A 24,787-nucleotide genomic window follows, 5' to 3' on the forward strand; every position below is an offset into this window, starting at 1 on the left:
TTGTTGTCTCCATAAGTAACATATCCCTTTTTCTTCGCCTTGAAGTCTATAAAAAGTGATATGTCACCGGTCATGTGCCTTGAGCAGCCGCTGTCAAGAAACCATCTTCTATCTACGAAGGCAAGGCACTCATCCTACAACATCAAAAGAGAGAAGTTGGTCCCCAATATTCATTGGGTCCAAGAGGGTAAGTGTTAACATGGTTGCCTTTTGGCTTCCATTGATAAATACCTTTAGGGACTAGAAATCTCCTAAATTTGCATTTCTCAATGGTATGGCCAGCATGACAACAATAATGACATAAACCATGATGATGTGTTTGTTGTTTCTTGTTCATTGAATCCTTTAGAATAAAAGAGTATTTTGCATATGGAGGATTCAATGACTTCTTAAACAACTTGGGGTCAACGACATAAGTAATTTTAGGTTGTAGCGCTTTCTCTAATTTGACCTTAAGAGTGTTTACCTCTTTTTGCCAAACATAACAAGCGTCACAATACCTAACTCTACTACATCCGTCAATGTCAATAGTTTTTGAATTTTCTGCAATACTAGTTTTCAATGCTTCTAAATCAATTTCAGCTTTGTTTACTTTTCCTTCCAAAAAGGAGAAGATATGTTTGTCGGAAGCTAGTCGTTTAAAAGCATCTATAGCTTCGTTATGCAGTTTTTCAAAAGCTATTTTTAATTCCGAAAAAGACATAGAGGAGAAATTATTGTAGTAGACTTGTTTTACCTTTTTGTCATTGTTTTTCTTCTTGTGGTAGGACAGATTTTTAGTGTGAGCCATAAGGCACAGATTTGCAGCTTCATCACCATCACTTGAGCTTTGTGTGCTTGATGAATCACTATCACTTTCCCATGCAATATACGCTCTTCTTTGTTTGCTGTACCCTTTTGGTGAATCTTTTCTTTGGTCCTTATACTTCATAGGGCAGTCCGTTTTAAAGTGTCCGGATTTACCACAATTAAAGCATGATCCTCTTCCTCTACTCTTCTTGTTTTCTTCTTGTTTCGAATTTGTAGATTGTTTTTGAAACCTCATGAGATTTTGTCGGAATGCTTGACTCCATTCTTTCGAATGAATCTATTGTATCTCCTTACAAACAGTCCCATTTCTTCATCATCCGAGTCTTTGTCACTACTTGAATCATTGTCGCTTTGCTCTTTTCGTGAGGACTTAGAGCTAGAGGCCACAAGAGCTATTGGCTTCTTCTCTCCCTCTTTGTCTCTTTTCTTCTCCTTTTCCTTCTTACTTTTATTCTCATATTTTTCAAGACTTTCCAAAGCTTGCTGATGTTCTTCCAGCTTTCCAAACAGTGTTGTAATCGTAAGTCTTGTAAGATCGTTGGCTTCCTTGATTGCTGTAACTTTAGGTTGCCACTCCCTGCTAAGACACCTGAGAATTTTATTAGTAGCAGTTTCATTGGAAATAGGTTTTCCAAGAGCATTCAGTCGGTTAGTTAGATGGGTGAATCTCTTTTGCATGTCGGAGATGGATTCTCCTTGTTTCATGCGAAAGAGCTCAAACTCTTGATTGAGTGTGTTAATGCGGGACTGTTTTACTTCAGTAGTACCCTCATGGGCAACTTCTAAAGCGTCCCACATTTCTTTAGCTGTCGTGCAATGGGATACTCGATAATACTCATCAACACCAAGTGCTGAAATTAACATGTTTCGAGCTCTCCAATCACACGACCACTTTTTCTCATCTTTCTCATTCCAATCATCTTCTGGTTTAGGTACTATGGCGCCAGCCGCATTAGTCATTGTAATTTGAAACGGACCGTTTTCAATGGCAGCCCATACTAACCTATCCACAGAATTTATATGAACTCGCATGCAGTCTTTCCAGTAGCCATAATTTTCATCGTTGAAAATAGGCGCTCTATTATACGCCCCCTTTGGTTCAGAATCCATACTGTTACAGGCAGCCACAGAGCACCAGCGAACCGGCGCTCTGATACCACTTGTTAGACGGTGTGGCTAGTGATCGAGAGGGGGGTGAATAGATCACCTCTTTAAAAAGTTAACGGATTTAACGTTTTATCAGAGTTTTCAAAAATGGCGGAAAAATCGGTCCCGAATCGACTTCCGTCTATTCTGAACCGCTACTAGAAAGCTAGACACGCAAGTGCAGTTGCTGGATTTTAATGAGAATGACAGAAATAATTCACACCAGAATTCTAACAAATTGAATGCGCTTATCCTTAAATTCTATTTCCAATGAACACAATCAAGTTAACCGTTTTGTCAAACAGTTGGTGTGTATGTGATTGATGATAAACAGTAATGGTGTATGACTAAAGGTTTTATTATCACTGCTGTCCAGAAAAATGATCAATCACCACACACTAACAGAAATTGCAAAACAGTTTTGAAACGTAAAGAAGATTAAGGTAAGAATACGATACGCAGAGATTTGGTAAGGAAGTTCCCCACGTCGTCCTCGCGTGTGGGTACGTCTCCCTCTCAATTTCAAATGAAATTGAGAACTTTGATTATCAATTTTTGCCGAATCCGTTGATACAAGGTTTTGATACAAAGACAGAATTCTACAATCTAAGAACCTCTTCTTGTATAAACCTTCACTTGATCTGAGCTCGATCAAGATTTTCCTGCACAAAGTTGCAAACAATTCACCGGTTCCACGACCTGCTTGCGAAATCCCCCGATCTCCAAACACAACGCTGCGGCTGAATATGTTCTGCAAATGTGACTCCCAAACCCTCAAGAACACACCAGTTCTTGAAGGACAAACCAATAGGTTTTTCCTAGAAACCCCCTTCAATCTTCGACTCAGCTAGATCCTCGATCGTTCCACTGCAACCCACAGCTAGATCCTTGATCGTACCACTGAACGTTATCTCGATGCTTCTTTAATCCAAAGAACAAGAATTGTTATGTGTAAATGTTCTTGAAGAAAAGTGATTGAGAAGATGAAGAAGATGAAGTCTCTTTCAGGTTTCTATGTGCTCACAAACAATTGCTCCAACACTGCTTTTGATCTGTGTTCAATTGTTTTCCCTCAATGAATTCGTCACTTTTCATCTGCTGTTGAGACCTGTTCTTATATGTGCTGCAAAAACAGTTGCTGTTATGACTTAAAACAACTTTGTGTATTGATGCATAGGAGTGTGTATCGATACATACTGTAAGTTGTGTGAATATTTGGTGAAATTAATTACTCATGTATCGATGCATAAATCGTGTGTATCGATGCATGTGATTTTTACACTGATATGTATCGATGCTTAATGCTTATGTATTGATGCACAGGCTGTCTCAGGTGGTCATGTATCGATGCCTATTGCGCATGTATTGATGCACAGGCTGTCTCAAGTGGTCATGTATCAATGCAGAATTCGTGTGTATCGATGCATAGAGTTTTTGCCCTTCCATGTATTGATGCATGGCTCGTATGCATCGATGCATACTGAACAGAAATTGTTTTGTGATTAATCACATGCTACATGTATCGATGCAGAGGCTCATGTATTGATACATACTGATATAAAATGCATTTGAATTGTTATTTGAAGGGAATTTTCAATGTAGATTTGTATGTATGTTTATGCAACAATAAAGTGGGATGATGGACAAAATAAGAACACAAATATATCATGTAATGCAATGCACAATCAATTTGGATGATGATCACACAATTTGCTATCATTAAAAATTAATTCAAGTTAAAGAATTCTTTCACAATTATTGTAGCGGTAAATTCATGACCATTAAGCTATGTATAAACTTAACGTCAATAAAAACAAAGTCACCACCGCGCTTTTATTGTTTCCAAAGGAAAAGGGAAAAGTACGAACAAAACCCAAAGATAAGAAGTTTTCAAATCAAAACTAGTAAAATGCTAGAGATTACAGGTAAGGGGGTTGGTTACACAGAGGGAAGGTGTTAGCACCCAAAGTGTCCTAGGTACTCCTAGAGAGCCCTTTTTTATGTGTGTATGTGTTTTTGGTATAAAAGATGTTTTCAACAAATAGAGTGTGGGGATGAGAAAAGAATTTATTGATTATATTTTTGTGTTTGACAAGACCTTCGGACTTGTGCCTACGTACCAACATAAAAATGAGGGATCAAAACCTCGTAGTTCGTGGTAACAATTTCAAAATGAGTGGATTGCTTTTAATTAAAACTTAAGTTTAAAAGAGGCACAAAAGGCCCAAAAGTTTGAATGAGTGTTAGTTCTTTTTGTCTTTTGAAATTTTAAGTCAATATTGTTAAGTTCATTTACAAATTTGATTAAGAAAAGAGTTTTAAAATGCAATGGCATAAGGCCAAAGTCTCTAGTTTGCAACAAAGTCTAAGTTTTAAAATCAAAAGCAAAGAAAGTTTTTAAAAAGGGGGAGAGTTTTGGAAATTTAAGAAGTGGGGGGGAGATGAAGAGACTAATCCTAAGCATAAAATTAAAAGTTGAGAGTTGAAAAGATCTGACCAATGGGATGCAATCCAACAGACAAGAATGTCATATAGAAAACCCACTTTCTCTTTGGACTTTGAATCAACCAATAATCAGCAAGCAATTAGCAATATGAAGAGCAAGACATTAAATAAAGATGGCGACATCCAAGCAGACAAATCCAAAGCTAACAATCTTCTTTGTCTTATCATGTATCAGATGAAATACTTCTTAATTTTTGCTCAGAATAAGGTGTAGCATGAGATCAAAATAACAGTTGCATCAAGACCATGTAGCTGATGAACTCAAGTGGATCCCAATACTTGCATCAGATGAAAGCTCAAATCACAATAACTTGGTCTCAAAAATGTTGGCATTGGCCAAGTCCTTTTTGCATATGGAATGTTGCCTAGTTCTAAGTCCAAAAGCTCATATTAAACCCAACAGTCCAAATAAACATTTTTTAGGGTTTTTGTTGTTTATTAAGTATTTTAAGGTCCTAAGACCACAAACACAAGCAAAATACACAAACAAATATATACAATCATAATATATGACTCAAATGAGCAAAGTGAAAATGACATAAACAAAAACAAGTTAAATGATATGTAAATGACAAATGAATGGTAAATGACTTGAATTTAAATTGCATAAAGTAAATGACTTGAAAGTAAAGCAAAGTTAATAATAATTAGTGTTAGTCAAAGTTAATTAGATGTTAGTGGAGTTTTGATTTTCAATTGATTAAGTCATTCTTTGGAGAGCACTCAACCATCTATTCACAAGCATGGATCTTTGATTTTCAATTAGAAGAGAATATATTATATTTACAAGTGTTGTTGTTTGAATGGATAAACCCATTGCCTACGCACCATCACAAAGGAGGATCAAAACCTCGTAGTTCATGGTAAAAATCACAAAGATTGGTGAATTTATCTGACCAAAAGCCTTAAGGTCTTTTGTTATCAAAGGGAGAAAACTCAACCTAAACCAACAATCCACCATGTGAGGAGAGCTTCAACATACTAGTGTGGGGGTAACCCTATAATAAGTATGGAAGACTTACAATCCAATCACTAAGGATAAGGTGAGATTTACATCAACCACTATGATAACTCAAACCTATGACTAATGTTTATGAAAAAGGCTTTAACAAAGTGGCCATTGGAACCATAAAACAACTTGAAGTGAGTTGTATTTACAAGTTAGATTTATTTACAAAATTAGGTCAAAGTTGGATTAAGATTTATTCACAATGAGTATTGATGAAAATGGTTTTGAAAAGTCAAAGGCATAAGGCCTAGGTTTCTAGTTTGAAAACAATGTCAAAGTTTTGAAAATGATTTTTGGCTTGGGTTAGAATGAGGAGAAGAAGAGAAGGGCTAGTCCTAAAGCATGTAAAGATAAGAGGGAGAAGATAAAACCCTTGGAGTTCCTCTTCTTGAAATCATAGAGATGATTCAAGATGCTCCTTTCCTTTGGACTTAGCAAACAAATAAGCAATCACACAATTTAGATTCAAGCTCCTAGGATCTCCATTTTGGCTTTTCTCTCTTAACTTGGTTATTCATGACAATGGTCCTCTTACACAATCTCAAGATGGAATCCCTATCACACAAGAGCAAACATCAAAAAGTTCACAACACAATAAGGGGAATGAACAAAGAATAAGTTTAGATTAGAAGTCCTTTAAAGTCAACTTGGAAATTTAGCATTCTAAAGGCATGAGGCCTAGTTGCTCTTCAACAAGTTTAGCATTCTAAAGGCATGAGGCCTAGTTGCTCTTGAACTCCTTTAAGCATAGGTATGTCATAATTCTAAGTCCTTTCTCCTTTTTGCATTAGGTTCACACAAAACAAAACAATCACAAGACAACAATATATTTATATACAATAATGAGCTCAAATGAGCAAAAGAAAAATGACATAAACATAAAATATGTGCTCAAGTGAGCAAAGTGAAAAGCAATATGAATAAATGAGCAAGAAATAAATGGCATTAAAAGTAAAGGGCAAGAAATTAAATGCTCAAATTAAAGTTAGTAACTAGTAAGGTTATGTTAGCTTGTCATAAGACAATGTAGCGCTATGTTAAGCAATCGTAAGTGGACTAATGTAGTAGTCACACTTATCTGAGGTCGGTCAATAAAATTATAGGCAAATAAACACAAGTTAGAGATCATGGCTAGTAAGTCAAGCTCCACAAACTTGCCATGCCAAAACAAAAGGGAAAAGGCCTTGTATGGACTTTAGGTTTTTTGCTTGACCAAGAAGCAACCTATCTTTGACACAAAATAACTCACTTGATCTTGGATCAAGTTGAGTTTGGTTTGGATCAAAGAAGGTTAAACCTCTCATTTGTCAAGACCAACCATAAGACATTAACTCATTGGCCAAATGATGAAAAGAAAAGGATGAAGATGAAAGGGATGGAAAAAGAATTCAAGTATCAAACTCAATTGATAAAATGTGAACCAAGTCATCATCAATCAATGCCAAACATAAAAGAAATGAAGATCACAAGTCAACAAGTCAAACATATTTTTGGTAATTTTTTGAATTAAAAATAAATGCAAAATAAAATAAACAAAATATGGTCAAACCTCAAATTTAATTCAAATCAACTTCAACAAGTCCAATTAAATTCTCATAGGTCTAACATGGTCAAACAAACTTTGACGAATTTTCTCAATAATTTTGGAAATAAGAAACTATTTAAAAACAATTAAAAACAATGAAAAATAACACAATATGAATTAAAATCTCAAATAAATCTCAAATAATATAAGAAATTAATGAGACTATTTTTCATTGACTTATCATTATCCATAGGTGTTAGGAGAATATTTTTGGATTTTTTAAATATCAGCAAGTATTTTAAAATGAATTAAAACTATTAAAAAGCCAATAATTCACAAAAAATATTAAATGAAGTCACAAAAATAATTAAAAATCAAAATATGAAACTAGATTTTTCAAGAAATTTTTTGGCATTGGTCTCATATTTTTGTGACTTCAAATAAAATATTTATGAATTTTTGAAAATAAAAGGAATTAACTAAAATTAAAAGAAAATAGGAATAATAGAAAAAAGCGCAGCCATCAGATCAATTCATTAATTGACGTGGCAAGGGATCAAAGGCTCAGAGGCGCTGATGCATGGTGAACTCAAGTCAAACGCGCAGCACATTGCATTAAAATAAGTAAACACATTGGATGGTCAACATTATAACGTGGAAGCACAATGCAAGGGATGGGAAGGTGCACACGTGGTACAGGCGGTGGAAAACACCTTCTTCTCCGGTGATCCAACAATAACCGGCCACCACGCGCAGGAAAAAAATTTGTAATAAAAATGAAATGTAAGGACATCAAAATGAAGCTCAGGTGATGTACATCACCACTGTAACCATGGATCATCCTCACTCTTCCTATTTAGAGAGAAATGTGAGATGGAAGATCATGGTGTGTCAACTGGAATGGCACGATTTGAACAATTAAGATCACCACTGGCCTGCCTCAAGTATGAGGACTTCAGAAAACCTCATAAATCAAAGAAAATCACATTGAATTGCAAGATCTAGATCAAAAAAGTTTGAGGTTCTACCTCTGAAATGAAGCTTCAAATGTCACGAATTCTTCAAGATCTTGATCTGCTTTTGCTCTGGAAGTGTGATGGAGATGATAGGTTAAGGAATTGAGCTTTGAAAATCAACTAATGATGTTGAATTTCAAGCTTGAAAGAGAAAGAGAAATCTGAAAATTCCTTGAAATAAGGAACAAAAGTCATGTGGGGAAAAAATTCATTTGACATTTGGAAATTAATGAAAACTGGCTGTGAAAGTTTGGGCACAAAACATGTCTAAGTCACCCTTTGAAAATTTTTACCAAAAGCAAGCCTCTTCAAGCCCTTCTGTTTCAATGATTCAAGCTTCAAATGAAAACACCTCCAACATAAAAGTTGTATATATTTTCAATATGATCAATTTAGACTCAAATTTTGCATCATTTGGATTTTTCATGAGAAAGTTATGGGCATTTGAAGTTGGGCATTTTTTCAAATTCAAAGACTTAGGTCCAAAGTGACCTATAATGTTTTGTATTATCACATGTATTTATTTTTGGATTATGAAATTTTGTCCAACATAACATTTTAAGTAGACATCTTAAGCTTTCCAATGCATTTGGTCTCACCTCAAAATCATAAAACTTAAGGAAGTTAGGTCCTTAGGAAGTTGACCCAAAATTAGGGTTTCAGTCAAAATGACCTATAATGTTTTGAAATGAATGATGACCTTCCAAGTTTAAAATGTATTTTTGATGAACTTGAAAGTTGTTCATATGGTTCTTAAGAACAAATTTTCTATTGGGGTCATCTTCATTTGACAAACACATTAGAAGTTGTATCTCATGGACCCTCAGCTTAGTTAGATGACTTGACTGGTCAACTTTTCAAGGCCAAACTTCCAATTTGGATGAATAAATGATTGAGGGGCCTCACATAGGCTCATATATGCATAAAATAATGAATTAAAGAACTTCCCTTTATTAAATTTGATCATAGCTTGAGGTTGCTTCATGAGCAAGGCACAGTCAAAGCACAGTTGAATTAGGGTTTCCTTGGGAAACAATCCTCAAGCCCTTTGGGATATCTTGATCAAATTGGAAAATTGAGATACTTGGGAGACACATATGATGATTAGGAACTTTGTGGACCATTGTCATGCTTTTTCTCATATTCATCTAACCATTTAATTGAGCTTAGGAGCATGGGAGCACATGATCACTTGAGCTTCAAAACAAAAAGAGTTAGTGACATATTTATGTGCTTTTGGTTAGTAATCAAAATGAGAGAAGCAATAATATACAATACAAGCATGCTTGGTGGTCTCAAACCACTCACACAAGTCCCAACCCTAGGGTTAAGGAGCTAAACATGCTATGATCTTTGAGGCAATGCACTGAGCAAATGATATGATGCCATGAGGGATCTTAGGGTCAAAATTAGGGTCTTACACACGCATCTGAGCAAAACCATATCGAAGTTCTCTTGTAAAGCACATCACTATTTAGGTAGAAGTTTCCAGCTAATCTCCTCAAAGTCTTCTTATCTTTCAAAGATGCCCCAGACGGGTAAATCTGACTTTATCAATATACCACGGTTTTTCATCTTCGACTTCTTCAACAACAAACATATGAGTTGGCCTGTCAAGACGCATCATAGTCAAATTGGGAACTTCATTCCAGAATTTCACCATAATCATATAAGCCAAGGTTGCAAGAGCATATACCATCCGGTTTTCATCTCGAGGGATATGATGAAACTCAACCTTTGTAAAGAAAGTTGAAATCCTCCTTGCATAATCTCTATATGGTATCAAACCACGTTGATTCGTATCCCATTCACCTTTGATCTGATTTACAACCAAAGTTGAAACTCCATAGACGTCATGATATTTGATTCTGAGATCGATGGCCTCTTCAAGCCCCATAATGCAAGCTTCATACTCAGCCATATTGTTCGTACATTTGAAAGGTAATCTAGATGTAAATGGAAAATGAGTGCCTTGAGGAGTAATAATCACTTCCCTAATTCCATTACTGTATTGATTAATGATGTGTGCTTTTCGCAACTATACGAACGCGTCAGAGTAATATAAAAGATTGTCGAATCCACATAGACCAAGTGTCAATCTATCATTATCTATTGTTATGGTGTTTATCTAAGGTAAACGAAATAGGGGTTTTAAGAGTGTGCAATGAAAAGTAAAGTATCGAATAAAGTTCATCTAATAAAGACAGACTCGAATGTAATTCACATAATCAATTAATAATCCAAGTACTTGCTAATAGAATTACTTATGGGTAGTATTTCCTACTTAGAAAAGAACCAAATTAACGGGAACTATCGCTTTCGCGTATTTAGAACCAAGTTGTACTCCCTAATCAAACCCTCTTATTGTCACTTATAAAAAGGCGCGCATTGCGTTAGAGTAGTAAACCTATTTTTAAGAAATATAGTATCTTGACTAAGTTGAAAAGGTATTTTAAACTGGATTTCTTAACCAAAAGAGGTTGTCACGAACCAGACTCTAAACTTATAAACGCGTCCGAAAATAGTTTTAAAATCACTTTTCTTCTTAAGTTAAAAACTCCTAATGAACTAAACAAAGCGCTTTCGCTGTATTTGAAATAGTTAAAAACAACTAAGTTTAAAAAGACGTTGGACGGCTGTCGATCTTACCCAATGGAAATTAAGTGCGGGAAAACTTAAGTTGAAAGTTAAAATAGCTCTTAAGTGTTTCTACGAACAATTATACGGATTATCGGTTCAATTACGATCCTTACATTCTAACCTTTATAGATTTAGTTAGACATGGTAAAGTAAAGGTGCATTTTAATTTAAATAAAAGTAGTGCGAGTGCGAGAAATAAATAAAAGTAGTGTGAGTGCGGAAAGTAAATAAAAGTAGTGCGAGTGCGGGAAATAAATCAAAGTAGTGCGAGCGCGGGAAATAAATAAAAGTAGTGCGAGTGCGGGAAATAAATGAAAGTAGTGCGAGTGCGAGAAATAAATGAAAGTAGTGTGAGTGCGAGAAATAAATAAAGTAAAGATAGTGCGAGAAATAAATAAAGTAAAGACAGTGCGGGAAATAAATAAAGTAAAGACAGTGTGGGAAAATAAGATAGATAAAGGTAAAGCAATAAAAACCTGCTCCAATCGGAGGGTTGAATAAAATGGGAAACGGAGATGAAAATGGAAGCAGGATTAACTTCCTTCCAAAGTGCTCCAAACCTGATTACAGACTCAATCATAGACTTGATTACACAATTGTGGCAACACCCCAATGCGAAGCGATTACCACTTTTAAAATACTGAATATATGCCTAAGTGAAACTAAGTTTGCTCTAAGTTTGGATGATGAAACAAATGAAAATGAGTATGTATTTATAGGCAAGGAAAATAATGGAGATGACAAGGATGCACTTCAGTTTGAAATTGGGAGGGAAAAACTTTCTTCTTGTGGCGCCCGCCACAAGGGTAAATTGTGGCGCCCAAGTGGAGATAATGGGAGGTGTGGCAGTTGAGGGAAGTTGAGCTGTGACACGTCATGGCTGGACCCATGGCGTCAGCCACAGTGGGAGCCACAAGTGCAAAATGCTGAATTTTAGTCTTTTTAGCTCATTTTCACTCCTTTTCTCGATCGGGGCTCTGATTAGACTGAAAACCTGAAAACAAAGAGAAACATAGTAATAACATAACAAAATAATAATAAAACAACTAAAATGCATACGAAATTGGAGTCAAAAATACGGTGAATTTCAGTGTCATCAAATTCTCCCACACTTAAACCCTTGTTTGTCCTCAAGCAAGACATTAAAAATTTCATAGAAGAAAAACTGGTGTCAACGAGTGATTTGGGCTAGAAAGGTTTCTAAGTTCAAGTTGGGATGCAGTGATAGGTACTAAATGAGTGAACTAAGGGTATCATGATGACACTTATCCGTAAACACGGACATAAACTCCATTCTTATATTAACCAACCCATATTATCCCACAATACCTAGGCCTACCTCTTCATCTCTTTTTGTGTCCTTTTTATTCAGGTGCAATCACATTAAGCCCGTTATCCGTACATGCTTCATAGCAGAGTGACCTGTTAGTGATTATGATCCAAACATGGGGTTCCTGGCACATAAATTTGTGTAAACCCTTTTATTTGACCCAACTGCAGTTGTGGGGGATCGGATCGTAATCCTCCCTACCGAGTTCAGCGCCAGATACCTCTGAACCAACTAACATCGGGTGAGTTTTTCTTTTTCTTTTTCTTTTGTAGCAGATTTTTACAACCTTTTTGGTTTAAATGACTTTGTGAGGGTCACCTATACCGGAGTTGCCTTTTTGCTTTCTTTTATTTTATTTATTTCATTGGATCATTCACTTATGTTCATCGGTCCCCTACGTAGAGGATGCGTAGGCCGGAGCTGACTGCTGGAATAAACTACTGAGGACTTATACTGAAATGATGATTAAGGCCATGGTATATGGGGTTTCGGGAGTGATTCATATATTCATGAAGTCTATGGTGCTAAAACAATACTGATGTTTCAAAAAGTTCTCCCAAGTCACCACATCCTTACTCAAACCCGTCTTAAAACCCAAAAACTTTAAGAATAACACCGTTTTCTTTTGCAAAAAAATTTTGATAGGGCTACAGGAATAGGGAGTTTAGACTGTATTAAAGATACACTATACTGGTGACTCGTCAGACTCATGCATTATCTAAAACACTCAAACTAAAAGCAAAATGAAATAAAGTAAACAACTAAAAAGAAATAAAGATAAACAATCTAACTGAAAATAGAAAAGAAAAATAGAAAGCGATAAAATCTCCTCCCACACTTAAATCGAACATTGTCCCCAATGTTTCGAAATAAGATAAGGGGAGAGTAACCTGACATCCTACTGCTGACCACTGGTACCTTCGCCATCCTGAGGTGGACGATGGGATCGGCTGTGACGACGGTCTCTCTGATCCATCCTGGCCTGTAAGGCGTCCTGAGCAGTCCTCACCTCTCGAAGGTTGCCTAAAATGGAACCCTGAGTGGCCTCTATCAGTGCAGTATGTTGACGGTGGTAGTGCTGCTGACGGGCTTGCTCGTTTGTGATGGTAAGCAAGGACTATACAACAGTCTCATATGATCTATTTGTCCTCCGCTGCGATTCTTGCATGAAGCTCATGTTATCCGCCAGTTGTTGGTGAATGGTAGAGAGTAGGTCATCACGCCTTTGCTCTCTAGCCATGTGGTCGCGCCACATCTCCTTTGTAATATAGAAGCCAGGAGCAGAACTTGCAAACGAAGAGGATGGTGCGGTGTGTGGTGGTGAAGGGTGATGGGGGGACACATGAGGTACGAGAGATCGCTCTCTCCGATCATATTCTTCATCAGTGTCGTGTCCCTCCTCATCAGGAACATTAGGAGGAAGTGGACCCAAAACAGGTGGAGCATCTAAAACATAGGTCCAATTCCTTTCATTACGTACATCAGTACGTCTAGTGCATGGTAAAACAACAGATGGGATAGCTACACCATGAATCATAAGCACATAACCTCCCTCTCTCCTCAATCGGCACAATTTCATATCTCTCAGAAATTTTAGGTTGATTGTGCGAGGAGCTAAGGAATCTAAAGTGGTTATCTCATTGTTCAGGTTAAGAGCCCGAGCAATAGACGTAATGAGTCCTCCAAAAATAATAGGTCCCGCTTTATTAAGAGTTAAAGCCATATGCGCGAGCATAAACGGGACCGAATTAATTCTTCTATTTGTGAGGCTTCCTTGCAAAAATAGAAGTTCTCGAGCATTGACCTTGTTTGGATTCTCTCTGCCAAAAATAATACATGCCAACAGATATCTAAAAACTCTGATGGCCGGGTTATGGATGGTCGAGGCAAGAATTCCTTCAAAAGAATTTATTGAAGTGTTAGACAATCTCTGCCAGAAGGAAAACACCTCGACCGACCAATCTGAATCCAAAGGGGCCTCACAAATAACACCGTCCCCATGAGGAATTCCTAACAGGCCTGCTAGTTCGTCGATACTGAATTCATACTCAATAGAAAATATTCTAAATCGGACAGTACCAACTGTGCTAGCAGTGTTAGGATTGACAATATAAATTAAAAAACTTAAAAACTCGATTGTCAATCGCTCAAAGGTAGGTTCTTTGTTTGAAAAGATAGTATGCAAGCCTAAATTATCTAATAAATAAAAAATGCTATGGTAGATACCCAAAGTGTAAAGATAATTATCATCCACATACCTTGTCGGGAGGATTTCCCGATTTTGCAAACTTTCGATAATTTTTCTCTGTCTAGGCCCAGGTTTCCCTTCACGAAGGATAAATCCATTGAACTCCACTTTTTAGCTCTTGCAATGCGATGAAGAAGATGAAGATGGGTTTATAAAAAGGTGGGATTTTTATGAAATTTGACGGATGAAAATGAAAATGGAAGTTGGGAAAATGACTTGTATGGTGTGAAGATGAGAAATGTGGGAGCTTTTGTGGGGTTCAAGGGCATTTTTGTAAGGTGGAAAAATGGGTTTTTGAGGTTTGAAGGTATGAAAATGGTGAAAAATGAGAGTCTGCCCCGAGCTTATACAGACGTTGTGGCGGGCGCCACAACATCTATGGCGGACGCCACAAGGCTAAATTTGGCTGGGCCGGATTTTGGTCATTTGGCATGGGCTTCTCGTTCTCTTTTCGGTTGGGGGGTCCGGATAGCGTTTGCATTGTATTTTCCTATTGACATAAGGCTTATATAATTTTATAAAAATAAAATTTAAACATTAGACTAATAAATAAATAAATAATTAATATAATTAGACTATAATAAAAATATAAATATAATAAACACACATAAAATATAGATATATAGATGTGGAAATATTAATGTGCTGACATAGTTAAGAAAATATCCCAAATGCAATGATATGAAATAAGTTAGGTAAATGCGAAAAATATAAGCATAAATGAGACAAAATAAAATGAGATGGTAAAATCAAATAATAGGGGGTTCATTTGCCTGACTAGATCCACGAAGCATGGCTATCTCCTGGAGAAGCTCTGTGATCTCCTGGTATAAATAGTCAGCCTCGGTAGCATGTGTAAGGTCGAATACTTCCATCTGTAAGGTAAGGTCGGCTACCTCCTGCCTAAGCCCGGCAATCTCTCTACGACACTCTGCAATCTGGGTGCAGATGTCTGGGGTCTGCAAAGATAAATTGTTAGAGAATACCGTGATCCTGGGTGAAGGCGGTGTAGGGGTATACTCAGCAACAGGTGGGGATCTAGGCTCCTCGATAGTCTCTCCCTGGCCCTCCAAAGCATAACTCCATTTGGCTGGGTCATGGACACTAGTCATCGTCGGATCAGGAAGTGTAAAGTAATGTATCGCTTCGCTATCAATCAGCAGTCTGAACTGTCTCGGATTGAAGGAGGATCTCCTCATTAATCCTCTGGTCAAGCAAAAGTCGATATCCATAGTAGTATACCCACAGTAGGTCCTGAGATGTATCATCTTACGGGATAGTCCTAAGGCGATGGCAATCTGTGTGATGATCCCTCCTATATGAATGACTCCTTCGGACGATCTAGCAACACTGTTGAGGCCACACAACAGAAAGTTCCCACATGCCACTGGGTGAGACTGGGATGCACAGAACAATAAGAATATCTCCTCCTCACTCAGTAACGTCTCAGCATCTGGTCTTCCAAGGAAGGAGTGTGCCACTATCATTTGGAAGTACCTAAAAGCAAGGTTGTGTATAGCCTGGGATAACTGAGTAGAAGGATCCTGACTCCCTCCACCTGAGATATCAGTCCAGAACTTTTCCACTTCCTTACCCAGAAAGTATCTCATCAGCGTTTCAGGGATAGCGTCGGGGGTGGTGTGGAAGCCTAATAGGTTACTGAACTCCTTTTGGCTGAAAGAGTACTCAACCCCAAATAGCCTGAAAGCAGCATACCGGTCTGGTCTAGAGTACGGATCATAATCAAATGAACTGAGGAACTCTAATGTCAAGTTCCTGTAGGTGTTGCTCAGGTCGTCAGCAAACTCGTCCCAATGGAGTTGGTGGCTCAGAAATCGGATGCTTGGCTCAATGCCCAGGGCTTCCATGTAGTGCTGGTCTGGATAGCGCGTAGGGGCCATGGGGCGCTGGTGGAGAGATATGTAACACTCTCTCTGGGTATTATCCCTGAAAGCTACGTGCATATCGTCGACGTCCTGCATCTTGTAAAAGTTAGGAAAAGGGATCCTAAAAACACAAACATTGCAAATATTTAGTCCAGGTGAAAATATGATTAAAAAAAATATAAAAAAAATAAAGTAAATAAATGCAAAAAAGTAAAACAAGATAAGAAAACCGTGGGTTGCCTCCCAAGCAGCACTTGTTTAACGTCATTAGCTTGACGATTGGAATTTATACACCTGTAGTAGGAATCGGTGGATCTATCAGAGTGTGGCTTGAGTAGTCTGTTGGAATGTCTCCTCCTTCGTAGAGCTTCAGTCTTTGTCCATTTACAATGAATGGACTACAGGTTTCGTTCTTGATTTCTACAGCTCCGGATCTCAGAATCTTAGATACTTTGAAAGGGCTAGTCCATCTTGAGCGCAACTTCCCAGAGAAAAGTCGTAACCTAGAGTTGAACAGGAGAACAGGGTCACCTATATTGAAATCTTTCTTCATTATTCTTTTGTCGTGCCAAGCTTTTGTTCTCTCTTTGTATATTTTGGCATTCTCGTAGGCAGATTGCCTGAGTTCTTCTAGTTTGTGAATGTCAAGGATACGCTTTTCACCAGCGGTCAGGTAATCCAAATTCAAAGTTTTAATGGCCCAATAGGCCTTATGCTCTAATTCAAAAGGTAAATGACAGGATTTTCCATAGACTAGTTGGTAGGGAGTAGTTCCTATAGGGGTTTTGAAAGCGGTTCTATAGGCCCATAATGCTTCTTGAAGCTTCTAAGACCAGTCTCTTCTAGATATTGAAACTGTTTTTTCTAGAATTGGTTTTATCTCCCTATTGGATACTTCTACTTGGACATTAGTCTGTGGGTGGTATGGTGTTGCTACTCTATGCCTAACTCCATATTTTCTTAAAAGTTTATCAAATATTCTCGATATGAAGTGTGATCCTCCGTCGCTTATGACTAAATGGGGTGTTCCAAATCTAGGGAATATGTAGTTTTTAAATAACTTGATCACCACCCTAGTATCGTTTGTGGGTGCAGCTATGGCTTCAATCCACTTAGACACGTAGTCCACAGCTACTAAGATATACTTGTTTCCTAAGGATGGTAGGAAAGGTCCTATGAAATCTATACCCCATACGTCGAAGAGTTCTACTTCTTGAATGTTTCTTAGAGGCATTTCGTCACGCCTTGAAATATTTCCTGTGTGTTGGCATCTATCACATTTGACAATGCAAGCATGGACATCACGCCACATGGTAGGCCAGAATAGGCCAGCTTGAAGAATCTTTGCGTATGTCTTAGAGGTGCTCGTATGTCCACCATATGGTACAGAGTGACAATGCTCAATTATACTTTTTACCTCCTCTTCTGGAACGCAACGGCGAAAAATGCCATCTTTACCCCTTTTGAAAAGGAGCGGTTCGTCCCAATAAAAGTTTCTCACATCGTTGAAGAACTTCTTCTTGCGGTGGTAGTCAAGATCAGGGGGTACGATATCAGCAGCTAGGTAATTAACAAAGTCTGCATACCATGGTACGTTACTTACTGCTAAGGATTTTTGGAAGTGCTCATGAGGGCCTAGGTTGTCATCTTTAATGGTTTCTAGTCTGGCTATCAGTCTATCATAGGCAAAATCATCATTTATGGGTACTAAGTCTGGTTTTAGGTGTTCTAGCCTAGAAAGGTGATCAACTACTATATTTTCAGTGCCTTTTTTATCTCTTATATATAAATCAAACTCTTGTAGTAACAGAATCCATCGGAGTAACCTGGGCTTGGCATCTTTTTTACTTAATAGGTAACGAATGGCAGCATGATCGGTGTAAAAACTATAATTTTGGCTCCTACTAGATAAGATCTAAATTTGTCTATAGCAAAAATTACAGCTAGTAATTCCTTTTTAGTTGTTGCGTAGTTAAGTTGGGCAGCGTCTAGGGTTCTACTGGCATAATAAATCGCATGTAATTTTTTATCTTTCCTTTGTCCTAGAACGGCTCCAACGGCATAATCACTAGCGTTGCACATTATCTCAAAAGGTTCTGACCAATCAGGGGGTTTCATAATAGGTGCTGATATTAATGTTTGCTTTAAAAGATTAAATGCTTCATTACATTTTCCATCGAAAATGAATTCAGCATCTTTCATTAAAAGGCCAGTTAAAGGTTTAATTATTTTGGAGAAATCCTTGATAAAACGCCGGTAGAATCCAGCATGTCCAAGAAAACTTCGGACTTCTCTGATGGTTTTGGGTGGTTTTAGGTTCTCTATAACTTCTATCTTAGCTCTATCTACCTCTATACCTTTTTCGGAAACTATATATCCTAAAACAATTCTTTCGGTCACCATGAAATGACACTTTTCCCAATTTAGCACGAGGTTCACCTCCACGCATCTCTCCAGGATTTTCTCAAGGTTAGCAAGACAATTTTGGAAATCAAATCCGCAAACCGAGAAATCATCCATAAATACTTCCATGATACCATCTAGGTAATCTGCAAAGATTGACATCATGCAGTGTTGGAAAGTAGTTGGGGCGTTACAGAGGCCGAATGGCATTCGTCTGTAGGAAAAAGTTCCATAAGGGCATGTAAAGGTAGTTTTTTCTTGATCTTCGGGATGGATAGGTATTTGGAAGAATCCTGAGTATCCATCCAGATAGCAAAAGTAAAAGTGTCTGGCTAGACGCTCCAATATCTGGTCTATAAATGGTAAAGGGAAATGATCCTTCCTGGTTGCTTTATTTAATTTTCTATAGTCTATGCACATCCGCCATCCTCCTTCCATCCGTTTTGCTACATGTTCGCCTTTATCGTTTTGTACGACTGTGATACCTCCCTTTTTAGGTACTACATGCACAGGGCTCACCCACTTACTATCCGAGATCTGGTAGATTATACCTGCCTCAAGTAACTTAAGAACTTCTTTTTTAACAACATCACTCATTGTAGGGTTTATTCTTCTCAGATGTTCTCTAGAGGGTTTTGAATCTTCTTCGAGCGAAATCCGATGCATGCATACGGATGGGCTTATACCTTTCAGGTCAGAGATATTATATCCTAAGGCTGAGGGATATCTTCGTAAAATGTTTAAAATTTGGTTTGTTTCCTCTTGGCTCAAGGTAGCACTGACTATAACTGGACGGTTCATCTCTTCATCGAAGAACTCATATCTCAGGTTCTTAGGCAGTTCATTAAGTTCTAAGGTTGGTTTCTTAGGGCATGGGATAAGATCTGGGGTAAGGGATAAACATTCGTAAAGGTTATCATCGATGTAGGGTTTCCTAAACTCATCATCTTCCAGTATGAGAGTTGATGGTAACTTAATTGTTTTTATGATTTCTTCTTGTTCTAATTCCCTAATGCACTCATCAATGATATCTAAGGCATAACATGCGTCTCCCATCACAAGTACCATAAGAAATTTCGAAAGTATAAATTCTATTTTCTCGTCACCTACCTCAAAGGTCAACTTTCCTCTCTTGACATCTATTATGGCTCCTGCAGTTGATAAGAATGGTCTACCTAGATGGGTTGGTATATCATTGTCCTCTTTGATGTCCATGACAACAAAGTCAGTAGGGATAAATAACTGACCTATCCTAACAGGGACATCTTCTAAAATGCCTATTGGATACTTAACAGATCTATCGGCTAATTGAAGTGACATCTTAGTAGGCTGTAATTCTCCTAAGTTTAACCTCTCACAAACTGCTAAAGGCATTAAGCTCACACTAGCTCCTAAGTCTAGAAAAGCTTTTTCGATGACATGACTTCCCAAAAGACAAGGAATGGAGAAATTTCCAGGATCTTTATCTTTTTTGGCTAACTTATTCTCGGAAATAGAATTGCATTCCAAGGGTTTCAGATCGTCGAGTCTACATTTGTTGATAAGGATGTCTTTGAGAAACTTTGCATAAGAAGGTATTTGGATGATGGCTTCTGTGAAAGGGATTTCTACGTGAAGTTTTTCTATAACCTTAATAAATTTCAGATACTGGTTATTGATTTCGGTCTGTTTGAGTCTTTGCGGATATGGTATCGGTGGTTTATATGGCGGGGGTGGTACATAGGTTTTATATTTAGGTTCTTCTCCTTTTTCTTGACTTTCCTGGTTTTCAGATTCCTCTGGTTCCTTTACTTTTTCTGTGGGTTCGGTATATTCCTTAGAAGTTTTGGGTTCGCTCATTCTTGGGTTTGGTGGCTCATCATAAGTGTTCCCACTTCGTAGGGTAATGGCATTGGCTTGCCCTCTCGGATTCTGTTGAGGTTGTCCAGGGAACTGTCCTCCAGGTGTGGTTTGGGGGGCTTGGTTTAAAGCTACCTGAGAGATATAGGTTTCAAGCATCTTGGTATGAGTAACTATTTGGTCAACCTTGGTTCCTAACTGGGTAATCAGTTCGTTAACGTGGATGTTCTGGTTCATGAACTCTTTGTTTTGTTGGGTTTGAGCAGTGATAAAATTTTCCATAATTTTCTCAAGGCTACGCTTTGGTGGCACAGGTTGCATAGGTTTATTTGATCTTGGGGCTTGGTAACCTGTTTGTCTCGGACGTGCACTATTTTGGATTGGGTTATTATTCTTATAGGAGAAGTTCGGGTGATTCCTCCATCCAGGGTTATAGGTATTCGAATATGGGTTCCCTTGGGTGTAGCTAACTTGCTCAGAGTGGGTTTCGTTTAATAGACTGCATTTTGCATATTGGTATCCTTTGGTTCCACATATCTCACAATCCGACGAAACTGCAACTGCGGTATTCGGGTTTATGCACATATGCTCAACCTTAAGGGCTAATGCGTCCATTTTAGCTTGCATCATGTCTATAGAGCTTAATTCATGTACTCCTCCTTGGACTTCCTTCTTCTCAACTGTCGCTCGTTCGACTCCCCATGATTGATGGTTTTGAGTCATATCTTCGATGAAGGCACTAGCTTCAGGATAAGGTTTGTTCATCAGTGCACCGTCTGCGGCAGCGTCGATGGTCATCTTAGTGTTATAGTGAAGTCCATTATAGAAGGTCTGAATGATTAACCAATTTTCTAAACTATGATGTGGGCATGCTCTTAACAACTCCTTATATCTCTCCAAAGCTTCGAACAGCGATTCTCCTTGGTTCTGGGTAAATCTAGTTATATGGTTTCGAAGAACGGAGGTCTTACTTAGGGGAAAGTATCTAGCAAGGAATACTCTTCTAAGGTTATCCCAAGTCGTAATGGAATTGGATGGAAGGGAATCTAACCATGATAGGGCTTTATCTCTAAGGGAAAAAGGGAATAATCTTAAACGGATTGCCTCAGGAGAAGCTCCATTGGTTTTAAAAGTGTCTGCTAATTGGAGAAAGATTTTTAAATGTTGGTTTGGGTTCTCAGTTGCGAGACCTGCGAATTGTCTCTGTTGCACTAGTTGCAACAGGGAGGGTTTAAGTTCGAAATTATTAGCTGGGATGGTTGGGTTCACTATACTAGAACTAGGTTCTTCGTTGGATGGTTGGGCGAAATCCTTAAGAGGTCTTTGGTTTTGATCTTCGGCCATAGCTCTCCTAATTCTTTGGAAAAATAAACATGCGCGAGCATAACGTTCAGGTTCTGCCAGAGGGTATACTAAGCTTTCGGTGCTGCGAGTTCTTCGCATTGACCGGCGGGTAATAACCTAAGTCTAAACGATATAACAACAGGATACGAAATTTGACGAAATTGGTCCCCGGCAACGGCGCCAAAAACTTGATGCGTGCTTTTCGCAAGTATACGAACGCGTCAGATTAATATAAAAGATTGTCGAATCCACACAGACCAAGTGTCAATCTATCGTTATCTATTTTTATGGTGTTTATATAAGGTAAACGAAATAGGGGTTTTAAGAGTGTGAAATGAAAAGTAAAGTATCGAGTAAAGTTCAATTAATAAAGATAGGCTCGAATGTAATTCACATAATCAATTAATAATCCAAGTACTTGCTAATAGAATTACTTATGGACAGTGTTTCCTACTTAGAAAAGAACCAATTTAACGGGAATTGTCGCTTTCGCGTATTCATAACCGAGTTGTACTCCCTAATCAAACCCTCTTATTATCACTTATAAAAAAGGCGTGCATTGTGTTAGAGTAGTAAACCTATTTTTAAGAAATATAGTATCTCGACTAAGTTGAAAAGGTATTTTAACCTGGATTTATTAACCAAAAGAGGTTCTCACGAACCAGAATCTAAACTTATAAACACGTCCGAAAATAGTTTTAAAATCACTTTTCTTCTTAAGTTAAAAACTCCTAATGAACTAAACAAAGCGCTTTCGCTGTATTTGAAATAGTTAAAAACAACTAAGTTTAAAAAGACGTTGGACGGCTTTCGATCTTACCCAACGGAAATTAAGTGCGAGAAAACTTAAGTTGAAAGTTAAAATAGCCCTTAAGTGTTTCTACGAACAATTGTACGGATTATCGGTTCAATTACGGTCCTTACATTCTAACCTTTATAGATTTATTTAGACATGGTAAAGTAAAGGTGCATTTTAATTTAAATAAAAGTAGTGCGAGTGCGAGAAATAAATAAAAGTAGTGCGAGTGCGGAAAGTAAATAAAAGTAGTGTGAGTGCGGGAAATAAATCAAAGTGGTACGAGTGCGGGAAATAAATAAAAGTAGTGCGAGTGCGGGAAATAAATGAAAGTAGTGCGAGAAATAAATAAAGTAAAGACAGTGCGAGAAATAAATAAAGTAAAGACAGTGCGGGAAATAAATAAAGTAAAGACAGTGCGGGAAAATAAGGTAGATAAAGGTAAAGCAATAAAAACCTGCTCCAATCGGAGGGTTGAATAAAATGCGAAACGGAAATGAAAATGGCGGCAGGATTAACTTCCTTCCAAAGTGCTCCAAACCCGATTACAGACTCGATCACATACTTGATTACACAATTGTGGCAACACCCCAATGCGAAGCGATTACCATTTTTAAAATACTGAATATATGCCTAAGTGAAACTAAGTTTGCTCTAAGTTTGGATGATGAAACAAATGAAAACGAGTTTGTATTTATAGGCAAGGAAAATAATGGAAATGACAAGGATGCCTATCAGTTTGAAATTGGGAGGGAAAAACTTTCTTCTTGTGGCACCCGCCACACCACCATGGCGCCCGCCACAAGGGTAAATTATGGCGCCCAAGTGGAGATAGTGGGAGGAGTGGCAGTTGAGGGAAGTTAAGTTGTCACACGTCATGGTTGGACCCATGGCGCCAGCCACAGTGGGAGCCACAAGTGCAAAATGCTGAATTTTAGTTTTTTTAGCTCGTTTTCACTCCTTTTCTCGATCGGGGCTCTAATTAGACTGAAAACCTGAAAACAAAGAGAAACATAGTAATAACATAAAAAAAAACTAAAATGCATGCGAAATTGGAGTCAAAAATACGGTGAATTTCAGTGTCATCAATTAACAGTTCCATCAAATACCATCCCCCAACTGGAACCAGGTTATGGCCCTTCTTCAAGCAATGGTTCATCAGAATCTTTCATTTTTAAGTACAAAATCTCTTCATCCAGAAAACCATACTACACTAACTGGTAATCTTCAATCAGTTGGTGAGCCAAATGGTCAGCCAAGACACTATCTTTGATTGCTTTCTGAGATCGGTATTCAATATCATACTCGGATAACAACATCTGCCAACGGGCAATCCTCCCAGTTAAAGCAGGCTTCTCAAAAATATACTTGATTGGATCCATTTTGGAAATCAACCAAGTAGACATGATCAATGGTCTTCCTTCGACAGGCGAGGACAAAATCGGAGGTTCAAGCAGATACTCCTTGATACTGTTAAAAGCTTTCTGGCAATCTTCGGTCCAATCACAAGATTAATCTTTCCGAAGAAGCTTCAATATAGGCGCACATGTGGCAGTCATATGAGATATAAATCTTGAGATGTTGTAGCGGGGTATTCGTTACCATTAGAGATATAGACTAAATCTAAGGTAAACCATATAAGTCGAGTCGCAATCGCACTTCTATTTATCCAAAGGAATGGTTAGAAAGCGAACAAAAACCTAAGAGTTTTATTGAATCGAAAACTAGTAAAAATGTCAGAGATCGGGGTAAGGGGGTTGGTTATGCAATGGGAAGGTTTTAAGCACCCAAAACATCCTAGGTACTCCTAGGGAGCCCTTTTCACATTTGTTGTAAGGTTGGTATTTTGTGAAAATTTGTTTGTGCAAACATGATTGAAGAGATGAGAAGAGAATATACAAATTATTTACGTTTTTGTGTTTGGATGGATAAACCCATTGCCTACGTACCATCTTAAAATGATTAAGATCAAAACATCGTAGTTCGGGGTAAAAATCTCAAAAGAAGTTGGTGAATTGATTGGTCCAAAGGCCTTAAGGTCTTTTGTTATCCAAGGGATAAAACTCAACCTAAAACCACAAATCCACCATGTGAGGATAGCTTCAACATGCTAGTGAGGGGTTAACCTTATAATAAGCATGGAAGACTCATTGTCCATCACTAAGGATAAAGGTGAGTATTACATCTACCTCAAGGATAACTCAAACCTAATAGCTAAAGGTTATGAAAAGTTTTGATTAAGAAAGTGGCCATTGAAACCACAAAAGTATTTGAATGGGTTATATTTACC

General features: G+C 37.8%; 1 non-coding gene across 1 annotated transcript; it reads left to right on the forward strand.

Annotated features, from left to right (window-relative positions):
* The first annotated feature begins 21,210 nt into the window (after positions 1–21,210).
* LOC127109920 (small nucleolar RNA R71) lies at positions 21,211–21,317 on the forward strand. Its single transcript, XR_007797164.1, has one exon. It is a non-coding gene; the product is annotated as a small nucleolar RNA R71 (small nucleolar RNA).
* Positions 21,318–24,787: the final 3,470 nt, after the last annotated feature.

The sequence above is a fragment of the Lathyrus oleraceus genome, chromosome 7 (genome assembly GCF_024323335.1).
Source record: "Lathyrus oleraceus cultivar Zhongwan6 chromosome 7, CAAS_Psat_ZW6_1.0, whole genome shotgun sequence".
Classification (NCBI taxonomy): Eukaryota; Viridiplantae; Streptophyta; class Magnoliopsida; order Fabales; family Fabaceae; genus Lathyrus; species Lathyrus oleraceus.